Source organism: Bos mutus, chromosome 4, assembly GCF_027580195.1.
Source record: "Bos mutus isolate GX-2022 chromosome 4, NWIPB_WYAK_1.1, whole genome shotgun sequence".
Lineage (NCBI taxonomy): Eukaryota > Metazoa > Chordata > Mammalia > Artiodactyla > Bovidae > Bos > Bos mutus.
In genome coordinates this window covers 21,805,020-21,814,985 of record NC_091620.1, presented here as the reverse complement: position 1 = coordinate 21,814,985, position 9,966 = coordinate 21,805,020, and positions in this window count along the sequence as shown.

The window sequence follows — 9,966 nt, the reverse complement described above, 5'->3', positions numbered from 1 at the left end:
AGAGTGATGTAAGTCAGAAAGAGAAACACCAATACAGTATATTAATGTATATATATATATATGTGTGTGTGTATGTATATATATATATATATATAAAATTTAGAAACATGGTAACGATAATCCTATATGCAAGGCACCAAAAGAGACAGATATAAAGAACAGAGTTTTGGAGTCTGTGGGAGAAAGTGAGGGTGGGATGATTTGAGAGAATAGCATTGAAATATGTATATTACCATATGTAAAATGACCATATGTAGATGACCAGTGCAAGCTTGAAGCATGAAGCACAGCACTCAAAGCCGGTGCTCTGGGCCAACCCAGAGGGATGAGGTAGGGAGGGAGTTGGGATTGGGGTTCAGGACTAGGGGACACATGTGCACCCACAACTGACTCATGTCAATGTATGGTAAAAACCACCACAATATTGTAAAGTAATTATCCTCCAATTAGAATTAATTAATTAATTTAAAAATAAAATTTTTCTGAGCAGAAAACTTAATATAGTCAAATTCTCAGTTACTTTAGGTTTTTGTTTCTATTTTTGTTTTGGTCATCATTTCTGATTTAAGTCGATCAGTATAATATTCATTCTTCCTTCTATCCAGGGCCAGTTGGAAGAGCCACAGGTATAACAGGGTCATGGTATAAGTGGGAGAGACACTGGTCCTTGGGCATCCTTGGTTTATATTGGCATACACAGAATGTGCCTTGCCTCCTTTGGCTCTCAACTGCTGGCATCTCTCTGGAAGCCACTGAAATAATCCCTGCACACTGCATCCTACTTGTCCTAACAATGAAGGCTCAAGTCATCCAAGCCTTTGGGCTATTAATGAAGATACAGTAATCTTTTCTTTATTCCTTTAAAGCTATAGGGGATTGAGTGAAGGGGTTATCTGAACCTCTTCTTGTCCAAATTTGTGTCACAAACTCTGAGAGTTCTATTCAAAATAATTTTGTTAAATTTCTTGTAAGTTCAAGAATTTCTGTCCATTGCTACCTTTTAAGATGTGGTCATGAGAAATCTTCACCAGCATGTAATGCTCTTGCTCTCCTTGGAGACTCCCTTTCCTTCCAGCACAGGCAACCCATATTTCCTCTCTCAGAGGTGGTGGTAGAGGTGATCCTGGTGCTATGTAGAAAATGACAAGCCATCCAGTTAGGCCGAACCTTAGAATGGGCATGAGAAAGCAGTGAGGATCAATCAGGAAGATTAGATAAGGATATCAGACAGGCATGAAGTTGTGGAGAGCCTTGGATGCAGCGGTGAGCCACAAAAATTATAGAAAAACAGAGGGCAATAGAGACAGCTGTAATTAATGAAGAATAAGAGTGTGAATTTCTGTAAATATACATATTTTAATACCCACATTTTTTTAATATTTATTGTTTGGGATAAACATGTACATACTATTTATTTTTGGTATGATGTACATATTGGGATCAATATGTACACACTACTTTTATTATTTATTATTCTCTCCAAACAAGGGGCTCCCCAGGTGGCTCAGTGGTAAAGAATCCACCTGTCAACACAGGAGACTCAGGAGACATGGGTTTGAGCCCTGCATCAAGAAGATCCCCTGGAGTATGAAATGGCAACCCATTCCAGTATTCTTGCCTGGAAAATCCCATGGACAGAGGAGCCTGGTGGGCTACAATCCATGAGGGCAAAATAAGTCAGACGTGACTGAGCAACTGAGCACACACACACTCTCTATAAACAAGACTTCCCTATTTACCTCTTTTTTCTTCTAAACCACCGTCATCTGAGGGAATAAAAGGCACCTGTCTTTCAGTCTGCTTAAATCTTGTATGTATATGTGTGTGTGCCAGGCACTCAGTTGTGTCTGACTCTGTGACCCTATGGACTGTAGACTCCCCAGGAGCCTCTGTCCATGGGATTTTCCAGGCAAGAATACTGGAGTGAGTTGCCATGCCTGCCTCCAGTGAACCTTCTATACCACCTCTATAATGAATTATTAGCATATTAAAAGCATTAGTTTATAATACAGATTTTGCATTCCTACTATATGAGTATTTTCATGGTACAGTTTCAAAAACATAGTGTAAAAACGGAAGGGCGTCCCAAAACAAAGGAAAAAGCATGTGCAAAGCAGGGAAGAGTTAAAATTGCTGAGCATAACGTAGTGGGAGCTTCAGCCTGAGAAGTCTATGGAGATGAAACCATGGAGAGGTGACAGATGGGTTAAGAAATTTGTTTCTCTAAAGGTGAAAGTGAAAGTTGCAGAGTCATGTTTGATTCTTTGTGAACCCATGGACTGTAGCCTGCCAGGCTCCTATTTCCATGGAATTCTCCAGGCAAGAATACTGGAGTAGGTACCCATTCCCTTCTCCAGGGGATCTTCCCAACCCAAGGATGGAAACCAGGTCTCCCACATTGCAGGTAGATTCTTTACTGTCTGAGACACCAAGGAAGCCTGAACATAGGGAAATTCAGTCCATTTTTCTATCCTATGTCAATAAAGATCTAATATTTTTAGGCCATTTTTCTTGTCATTGGATCATAGCTATAGACTGACCAATCATTAAAAAAAAATTTTCCAAGGGGTTCCCAGGTGGGGTGTGGAAACTTAGAGGGAGCAATTCTTGTTTTAACTCGAGCAGTTTGTACTAGATCTCTGCATGCTCAAACTAAACCAACAAAACCAAACAAAACCAGAAGGTAAAGGTATTCCTGGGCCATCCACATCACAATCAGGAGATGCTACTAAAATTGAATTTGTGGAGGGGTCTAAGGACCAGCTTCTAAGTAAATTTGCCAGATGATTCTTATGCAAATTAATATCTAAGAAACTACTACTATACAAAATAAATAGCCTTTGAGAGTCATTAAAAAGGAAACTTCACTCTGGAAGCCTATTGGTGTTATTTTGTCCCTAAGTCATGTCCGATTCTTTTGGACCCCATGGACTGTAGCCTGCCAGGCTCCTCTGTCCATGGAATTTCCCAGACGAGAATACTGGAATGGGTTGCCATTTCCTTCCTCAGGGGATCATCCTGACCCAGGGATTGAACCCATGTCTCCTGCATTGCAGGCAGATTCTTTACCACTGAACAACCAGGGAGGCCAATGGAGATTGGATTTAAGGATCTGTTTGGAAAAGAGGCTGCTCAGAGAGGAATAATTTGGGAAAGGAAACATCTTGGGGGAAAGCTAGGATAGCTCTCCAAGATTAGTTTGCCCTCCCCAAATGTCATCTCTTCTTCCAGGATCATTTCTATTTTAAAAAGGATTTTCTGACCCAATCCCTCTCTCTTCAAAGGTCCAGCATTACTTCAGTTCAACTCTGCTCAGTCACTCAGTTGTGTCCAACTCTTCACGACCCCATGGACCGCAGCACGCAAGGCCTCCCTGTCCATCACCAACTCCTGGAGTCTGCTCAAACTCATCTCCATTGAGTCGGTGATGCCATCCAACCATCTCATCCTCTGTCATCCCCTCTTCCTCCTGCCTTCAATCTTTCCCAGCATCAGGGTCTTTTCAAATGAGTCAATTCTACACATCAGGTTGCCAAAATATTGGAGTTTCGGCTTCAGCATCAGTCCTTCCAATGAACACTCAGGACTGATCTCCTTTAGGATGGACTGGTTGGATCTCCTTGCAGTCCAAGGGACTCTCAAGAATCTTCTCCAACACCACAGTTCAAAAGCATCAATTCTTCAGTGCTCAGCTTTCTTTATAGGACATGGAACAGCAGACTGCTTCCAAATAGGAAAAGGAGTACATCAAGGCTGCATATTGTCACCCTGCTTATTTAACTTATACACAGTGTTCATCATGAGAAACACTGGGCTGGAGGAAGTACAAGCTGGAATGAAAATTGCCAGGAGAAATATCAATAACCTCAGATATGCAGATGACACCACCCTTATGGCAGAAAGTGAAGAAGAACTAAAGAGCCTCTTGATGAAAGTGAAAAAGGAGAGTGAAAATGTTGGCTTAAAGCTCAACATTCAGAAAACTAAGATCATGGCATCCAGTCCCATCACTTCATGGCAAATAGATGGAGAAACAGTGGAAACAGTGGCTGACTTTATTTTGGGGGGACTCTAAAATCACTGCAGATGGTGACTGCAGCCATGAAATTAAAAGATGCTTGCTCCTTGGGAGGAACGTTATGACCAACCTAGACAGTATATTAAAAAGCAGAGACATTACTTTGCCAACAAAGGTCCGTCTAGTCAAGGCTATGGTTTTTCCAGTAGTCATGTATGGATATGAGAGTCAGACTATAAAGAAATCTGAGCGCCGAAGAATTGATGCTTTTGAGGACCCCTAAAGGAGTCCTGAGTGTTCATTGGAAGGACTGATGCTGAAGCTGAAACTCCAATATTTCGGCCACCTGATGTGAAAATTGACTCATTTGAAAAGACCCTGATGCTGGGAAAGATTGAAGGCAGGAGGAGAAGGGGACAACAGAGGATGAGATGGTTGGATGGCATCACCGACTCAATGGAGATGAGTTTGAGCAGACTCTGGGAGTTGGTGATGGACAGGGAGGACTTGCATGCTGTGGTCCATGGGGTTGTGAAGAGTCGGACACGACTGAGGAACTGAACTGAACTGAACTGAACTGAACAGCTGAAATTCCATCACCTGAACTAGCTTTGTTCGTAGTGAAGCTTTCTAAGGCCCACTTGACTTCGCGTTCCAGGATATCTGGCTCTAGGTGAGTGATCACACCATCATGATTATCTGGGTCATGAAAATCTTTTTTGTATAGTTCTTCTGTGTATTCTTGCCACTTCTTCTTAATATCTTCTGCTTCTGTTAGGTCCATACCATTTCTGTCCTTTATTGTACCCAACTTTGCATGAAATGTTCCCTTGGTATCTCTTAATTTCCTGAAGAGATCTCTAGTCTTTCTCATTCTATTGTTTTCCTCTATTTCTTTGCATTGATCGCTGAGAAAGGCTTTCTTATCTCTTCTTGCTATTCTTTGGAACTCTGCATTCAGATAGGTATATCTTTCCTTTTCTCCTTTGCCTTTTGCTTCTCTTCTTTTCACAGCTATTTTTAAGGCCTCCTGAGACAACCATTTTGCCTTTTTGCATTTCTTTTTCTTAAGGATGATCTTGATCACTGCCTCCTGTACAATGTCATGAACCTGCATCCATAGTTCATCAGGCACTCTATCAGATCTAATCCCTTCAACCTATTTGTCACTTCCACTGTATAATAATAAAGGATTTGATTTAGGTCATACCTGAATGGTCTAGTGGTTTTCCCTACTTTCTTCAATTTAAGTCTGAATTTGGCAATAAGGAGTTCATGATCTGAGCCACAGTCAGCTCCTGGTCTTCCAACAACACAAGAGAAAACTCTACACATGGACATAACCATCATCACTTCACTTATTTGTAAAAATGGCACTTCTATACAATTCTTTTTTCACAATTGTCTTGTTGATCACTGAACTCAGGATAGGCAAGGCATGAGTGAGGAAGCAGGAAGAAAATGTGAGGAACTGCAGGAACTGCAGACATACTTTATTTGCAGTGGCTAATGCAGCAAAAAGGGATATTTCAGGTTGACTTAATATAGGTATATATAAACAAAGGAGGCACTTTGCCAAGTTATCACATCATGATGCAAGTGCACATTGCTATGAATGATTGAAGCCCTTAGTTACATAGCCATGCAAAGTCATTGTTTATAGGAAGTGGACTGAGAGAGCCTGACCATTGCCATCTTGGCTAACTGCTATTTCTCTACATTCCAGCCCTTCAGGGTTTCTTGCTGTACTAACTATACAATTTCCATCCTCTGCAGCATCCTCTTAGCACATAAAGCGGCCACAGGAACCCACATCCCACAACAGCAGTAGAGGCTACAACAACCACCTACCAGGCCTCAAACTACATCCCCAATACATAGCAAAACCGATACTGGACAGGTACTGGACAGGTTGGCCCACCATTCCTGAAGTGCGTCTCCAGTAAGTTGTTGTACTTCATGAATTTCCTGTGTCATGTGCTATAATGCTGTTGTAACATTTTTATGATAATCTGGAATATACACACAACGTCCTGTACATAGTAATGCACACACTCTGCCCTGTGTAGCAGTTAATAAGTCTAGGGCCATTCTGTTCAGTAAGACTGTTTTCCTCATGTGGTATACCTCTTCATCTAACAGAGTTAAGGCCTGGTGTGTGTAATTCAGAGCATGGGTAGCATGCAAGGCAAGGGCAGTCACTTGTGCTTCAGTAACTATAGCTCCCCCTTGGGGCAAAAACAGGGCCTGCAGGTAGTACCACCATGACGTCCATTTCACATGGTACCATGCACAGCCCTATTATTAGCAGGACAGTGTGGGAGTGTAACATACACTGAGGTGAGTAGGAACGGTCAGCCCCAAGAATATGTCCAGTCCAATACCCAGGCAAGTATGCCACCCATATGGCCCACATAACCCACATACCCAAGGTTCCATGAGGGACAGGAATTACACTATAGGCCTCTTGATAATCCTGATCGAGGCTAAAATTAGCACAGAGGGATGCGGGAGAGGGGGGAAATTCTTTAAGCTTTTTCCACAGTTTGTTGACAAACTGACAAAATGTGGTCCGCTGGAGAAGGGAATGGCAAACCACTTCAGTAGTCTTGCCTTGAGAACCCCATGAACAGCATGAAAAGGCAAAAAGACAGGACACTGAATGATGAAATGGTCTTCAGTCTTGCAAAACGTCTCCAAGGGGATGGCCAGCCTTTGGAAAGGATGTGTTCTTTTTGTTGTAGCTCTTCTTTTTGTTGTAGCTATTCACAGGTGCTAGGAACGATTGAGGGCAGGAGGAGAAGGGAACAATACAGATGAGGTGGTTGGATGGCATCAGTGACTCAATGGACATGAGTTTTAACAAGCTCCAGGAGATGGTAGGACTGGGAAGCCTGGCATGCTGCAATCCATGGGGTCGCAGAGTCAGATACAACTGAGTGACTGAAGAACAACATTCACAGATAGGCAGGGTCAGATTATCTATGTGCTGAACAAATGCACTTCAGTTTACAGTCAGGCAGAGGGACAGAGTCCTCTGAGGCAGGTCATTATGTCTGATTGTAAAAACAAAAGCAACAAAAAGCAGGTCAATGAAACAGTTCCAACATGGAGTCAGAATTGGCTTCTCCTTTGCAACAGTATGGGACTTGAAATATCCATTGTATTCCCAGCCTATGTGCCCATTCCCAAACCTTCTTTCTGGTGAAATGGGTACCTTGATCACTCTCTATGATTAGAGGATGGCTTTAAGCTCTTTGAATCTACAGAGTTGATCTGTGGCCTTACATGGTCAGGCAAAAAGCAAACTTGTGGCTGGGTCTGCAGCTGTTAGTGCAAAGCTGGCATTGTCTGATGCTGGCAGAGGCCCTATCAAGTCCACTTGCCACTGAGTCAAGGGGACCCTTCTCCTTACCACTTGTCCATTGGTCTATGGGGATAGAGGTCTCCTCCTGGTCACATGTGGGGCAATCATGGGAGGCATCTGCTATCTCTTTCCATGAAATGAGAAGATCCCATCTTTTAGGGACTGCCCACATGGTTTTTGTCCCTGCATGGTGCAGGCACTGGTGTACCCAAGCTGCTACCTCATTGGGCGGAGCCTGTTCCACCCACCAGACTTGCACAAACCTGTCTGCTTATCACTCCTCTGGCTCACCATAGGCAAATGCCCAGTCACATGTATTATTGTTATGTCCTTCTCATGCCCTAAGTCCCTCTGATCTTGTCACATGGCTTACTCCCACAGGGGTCTATGGCCTACCAGCCAGTGCTGTGCCTTCCATGTGGTGATCCATAACATTAGACCTTTATAAGCCATGCAAATATCTGTACAGATAGTGAGGGGGCACTGCTTCATTCTTGGCCACTATCCAGACAGCATGTAATTCAGCCATTGCTTACTTTGACCAACTCTGGAATCAAACCATATGGTATCCCTGGCCAGCTGGATATCAGTGGCAGCCCAGGAGAAGGCCTGGCCTCTACTGAACCCATCAGTGTACCTGGCTTGAACATGTATTGGTGGTTTACATTCTTTAAATGGTAAGGGTCCTGGTTCCATCATTGTCGGGGTGTCTCCCAACGTTTCTACTGTAAATGTAATAGGCTCTAGAATATGCTGCAGCTTCTCTGACAAAGGACTGGCAGACAGGGAGCTCATTTGTTCCAGATATGCTCCCTATTTAGCCAAGGTTGGGGTCTTGCCACTCTCTGGTCTTGGGAGATGACACCCAAGATCATAGCTAGCCCTCTATTGGGTAGGTTGTTTTAATATGTACCAGAGCCTTCCCTGTGATCACTTCTGTGGATAATAAAGTGGCATACACCAGCTGCTAGCTGCTTCTCCATCAAGGAGTACCTCATTTCTGCCCCTTTCCATAATTGAGACCAAAACCCCATAGGGGCATGTAGCTACTCTTGCTGTTCCCACAGACCCATCCAAACCTTTCAAGGGTGATGTGTGTATCTAACTCAGAGGGCTTAATGGGATCTATAACCTGAAATGCTTCAGCCTGCTGCAGTGTCCACTTAGTAGCTCAGAATGCTTGTTCTATGGTATCCAACCATTCGGGGCCACCCACTTTCTTGTAAGTGAGTATATAAGGGGCACACCATGCCCTCCAGTATCCTAAAAGTCCCTCATAGGTCTGCAATTGAGCCACAGTAGTAGGTTGCAGGAACATTTGTATTTTAATCAATTACTGCTTCCAATATTTGGAGAAGGCAATGGCAACCCACTCCAGTACTCTTGCCTAGAAAATCCCATGGACAGAGGAGCCTGGTAGGCTGCAGTCCATAGGGTCACGAAGAGTCAGACACAACTGAGCGCCTTCACTTTCACTTTTCACTTTCATGCATTGGAGAAGGAAATGGCAACCTACTCCAGTATTCTTGCCTGGAGAATCCCAGGGACGGCGGAGCCTTGTGGGCTGCCATCTATGGGGTCGCACAGAGTCGGATACAACTGAAGTGACTTAGCAGCAGCAGCAGCTTCCGATATCACCTTTGTCTTCCCAAGAACTTGACAGACAATCCAGGCCCTTGGATTTTTCTGGCATTCTCAGCCAACCCACATGATTCCAAATGTGCTCTGGTGCACACTGTTCTAAATCTTCAAGAGAATCGGGGGTTAATAACATATCATCAATGTAATGAAACAGGTTCACTGATGTTGGGTGCTTACATTTCACTAAGACTTCCACAACCAGCCAGTGACATAGTTAGGCTATGCACGTGTCCCTGGGGAAGGACCTGAAACATCCTCTGTCTTCCCTCCCAAGTAAATGCAAGTTGACCTTGACTCTCATCAGCTATAGCTATAGAGAAAAAAGCATTAGCTAAGTCCACCACATAGTGATAAGTGCCCAACACTGTGGTCAACTGGTCCATCAAGTCACAGATCAGTGGTATGGAGGCATGCAAGGGCGGCATGATTTTATTGAGTTCTCTGTAGTCCACCATCAACCGCCATGAACCATCAGGCTTCTGAAAAGACCACAGCGGGGAGTTAAAGGGACTATGAGTGGGCTGTACAATGCCCACTTTCACCAGCTCAGTGACAGTAATGCCTATTTCTTCAGGCCACCTGGTAGACAATACTGTCTCACAGCTGTTCCCCTCCGAGGTGCTGGCAATAACTGTAAGGGATGCTTCACGTATCCCCTCACAATGATCTTCACCATACACACTCAGGGACAAAATTCCCACACAGAGGTTTGCAACATTAGGCCTTGTGGAACATGTATCCCCAAAACATATTGCGTGATCAGGGATACACACAGTATACATCCACACAAGGAGCCGTCCAATTTCCAGAGGTAAGGACACAGCCTTTGCCTTAACTGTTTGGCTACCATAGCCATCAATTTGTGCACCAGGACCAGGGAACTGCTCCAGCTTGCCATAAAGAAGGCTGCCTTCAGCATTGTTGTCTACCAGAGCCATTA